We start from the raw sequence: 3,797 nt of genomic DNA on the forward strand, positions 1-3,797 counted from the left end.
TGTTGGCTTTAAATCCTTAGTTTTTAACACCATTAACTCCCTAGTAAACATCTCAACTTTAGCTTTTAGGTTATCCTCTTTCTTAAGATGGTAAATTCCACCACAATTGAGATTTCCAGCAAGCAGTGACCTATTTGTATTCATAGTAGCACTAGGTCTGGTTCAAGTGTGAGCTTTTTCAGCAAGCTCATTGAGATAGTCTATGGCCTCATCTAGATGTTTCTACAAAAACTCACCATTACACATTATCTCTATGAATTGACGCTCTCTAGTCTCTCATATAAATAACTAACTAAGTGTCAGTTCTCATATGCATGGTGAGAACATATACTCAACAACTCCTTTAACCTCTCCCAAGCCTGATACAAAATCTCACCATCCTTTAGTGCAAAGGTGGAGATCTGCATTTTCAAAGCATTGGTCTTGTGTTGGGAAAAGTGTTTGTTAAAGAAGGCCTATGTCATCTCATTCCATGATCCTATTGATTATGGTCTTAATGAGTACAACTAGCTCTTTGCTCTATCCTTCAAAGATAAATGAAAGAACTTAAGTCTTACAACATCATTTGTAGCATTATGACTATGAAAAGTCATAACTACTTCCTCAAACTTCCTGATGTGCAAATAAAGATTTTCATTCTCTAAACCATTAAAGGTAGGAAGTAGCTGTATCATCCCTGTTTTAAAATCAAGCTGACGAGTGTTTGCTTGAAACATGATGCATGATGAGGGTGGAGATAATCCTGAAGAGCTCTAGGGTGTTGATCTTCGTGTTCACTCATTTCTTTGGGACTAGATGGATTGTCAAATAAAGGATTTAAAAAATTTGATTCCGACTCTAACACAAGCCTACAAGCAAACCTACCCAAAGCTTCTCTATATCTGTGCATGCAAGGTAAAAAAAAATTAAAAACTAAAAAAGTACTACGAAAATAAAAAGAAAAAAAATAATGCAGCAAGCTGAAAGAGGGAACGAAGTTATTGCTTTTACATTGGAGTAAATTATGCCTTGTATTGATTCTTGCACTCCCTGGCAATAGTGCCAAAATTTGATTACATCCAAATTATTACGCGATGGTATAGTATAGTTCAGGGTGTCAATCCATAGGGAGTCGGAAGAAATACTACAAGGTGCAAGCTCGAGGGAAAAGATTAAATGATAATATGACAAGAATATGGAAATTCTACTGAAAGCACGTAATTAAAATGAGATTAGGGTATGGATAAAAAGGGCTTCTATCAACCGGATCCAATACTTTAACTTTTTCAATTCAAACTATACACAATTAAGAATTATAGCACCAAATTCCTAATTGGAAGATATAACGTTATGTTCATCTACTTTCTCAAATTTAATTCTAGAATCTATTCCCCTCTTTACAAACCATAGTTTTTGTATATAAAAATGAATATTAGATCTAAAGACGACATTATGCTCACAAATAATAGTGCAGCAAAAGATCACATCAATGACATGAACAACTGTTTAAGTCACAATCATATATTCATAATCTTATAGCTCACGAAAAACCATAACAAGATTTAATATAATTGTCTCAAACTTATAAAAATCCAAAACAAATAGAGAATTTAATCCTAGAATCTTAAACAATAAAACTTAATCTATGAATTGAAATAAAGTTAAAGTATTTTCACCAATCAATTTCAACCCTAGGCTTTACCCCATTTTTAGTTCTCCACGGGAGAGCTCAAAAAAATGGTATATTTTTCTCCACCCTTTTTAGATTTGCATCCAGAATAATCATTTTCATTTCCAACTTGCATCAGTTCCATTTTTGTGTGTAGAGTCCATAAAATTCCCTCCAACTTGCGTCCTTTTCTCAATAACCCCAATATCCAAGAGTCCAGCTTTCACACGTCCAAAGAAAATCCATGTCCCACTTTCATTCCAAATCGAAAAGCAATGTCCCATGTGAAATCAAAAAGCCCTTAGCATTCAATAATACTCCTGGCCGTTCTGTTCGAAATGAATAAAGAGGTAATGAGGATGAGTCTTACTCCAAAATGAAACCCTCTATGTGAAACTCGCTCTTTCGTATTATTTTTCAAAAAGCCAAGCTACGTTTCTATCCATGCGTAAATACAGGAATTGTTGGGTCCCTGTTGCTGCTTGTGTTTTGAGATCTCATTTGAAGGCGTGCTACGGCCTCTTCTTTTTTGGACTTTGAAATTAAACAAGAAAATGATCTGAGAAATATCTCAAAATACATAAAAACTAAATTCAGGAATATAGATTAATTCTTATGATTTATATTCACATCTTAGCATTCCAGTTTAATAATAGGGTATTTAAAGTGTACTTTCATACACTCATCAGAGTTCAAGAGAAGCTAAGTTTAAAGTACTGAGGTTGGCCATAGGGTGCTCAAGCAAATAATCCCTTAGCTGCTCAAGACCCTCCTTGAAACTATAGCCCTAGGCCTCATCCTGGATGGCCTGGCACTCTTGTTCTGAGACATGATGGCTCCCTAGTAGTTGCGAGTTGCACCCAAGCATTCCATGTCCGAAAGAAAGACGTCACAAGCCAAGATGGAGTTGGTCGCCACCAGCAGCTTCATCTCTAGTGAGCAAGCCTGGGCCTTGCATGTTTGCATGAGGAATTTTTCGTGCTAGACAGACCGGGTTACTCAAAATGATTGGACAACAACCACGAGTGCCACCCAGCCTCCAGGGTATGTTGTTTAATCAATTGCTTCCTCTAGGCCCAGAGCCCCCTTTGTACTGATCCCAGCTCCCTCTCTCGCCTCTCCAGATCTCATTGGAGCTGGGCATGCTCATCCTTGAGATGCTTGCACTCTATGCCGACCTGGGCGAGCACTTCCTTCACCCTGCCTAACTTGCCATCCATGAAGGTCTTCTCATCCTAAAGATGCCTGCCCCTCTCCCGCAAAAGCCTATTATGCTCCCTTTATGCGTCCAAGTCTTCCACCAGAGCATCACGCTAATGGGTCAAATCCTCCACCTCTTGGTTCATCTTGCAAACCCCCAAGCAAGCAAGTAGCGCCAAGGAGTGAAGCACACAATTCTCCTCCTCGAGTTCCCCTCGTTGCCCCATGATCATGGTGGCCAGTTGATTCAAAGCCTACACCATGGAATACATTAAAAGGAATGAAAGTTAAAAGAGTCAGACGGGATGCGAATGAAAGATACATGGGCGAAGAGAGGCTTTAACTTATGGGCTTCTTGCTCAATTGCCTCTACCTGAGGCCTCTCAAAGCCTGGACCCATCACCCCGGGATCCTCGGCTCCAGCATACAAGATAGAAGTAGGCCCCCCAATTGCAATGAAGTCCTAGGCGAGCCAAGAAGGAACTCAAAGGAAGGGCCCAGGTCAATAGCCTCTGGTTGCATGCACCTGGGGTCAACTTCCATTGGCTCAACCACCAACACCTCAAAGGCAGTGGCCCCCAAAAGCAGTTCAAAGGGTTCCTTGACTGCCATGGGAACTTCGACCTGTATCAGCACCCCCTCAGTCTTGATGACGGCCTATGTTGCTGAGGGGGTGGGCTCCCTGCAAAAGGGGGCTGCGGCGCAGCCTAGGCTAGATAGGAGTCAATCTCTAACTTTGAATATTGACTAACGGATGGTGATAGGATGGAAACACAGTTGTTGCTCAGGTCCACAATAGAAGGGGGACCTAGGTCAATCTCCTCTCAGATAGACAACCAAAGATTGGCAGTCTGGATCAAAACTTGAGGCACTGCAAATTGAGGATCATGTTGCTTTGGGGAAAGTTACTCTTCAAAAGAAGGGAACGACACCAATGACGACTTGTGGG

The 3,797-nt window shown here is 40.5% G+C and overlaps 1 non-coding gene across 1 annotated transcript; it reads left to right on the plus strand.

The window, feature by feature from the left end:
• Nucleotides 1–310: 310 nt before the first annotated feature.
• LOC122293631 lies at nucleotides 311–418 on the plus strand. The gene has a single exon (XR_006237322.1). It is a non-coding gene; the product is annotated as a small nucleolar RNA R71 (small nucleolar RNA).
• The last annotated feature ends 3,379 nt before the right edge of the window (nucleotides 419–3,797 follow it).

This window comes from Carya illinoinensis, chromosome 1 (genome assembly GCF_018687715.1).
Source record: "Carya illinoinensis cultivar Pawnee chromosome 1, C.illinoinensisPawnee_v1, whole genome shotgun sequence".
Classification (NCBI taxonomy): Eukaryota; Viridiplantae; Streptophyta; class Magnoliopsida; order Fagales; family Juglandaceae; genus Carya; species Carya illinoinensis.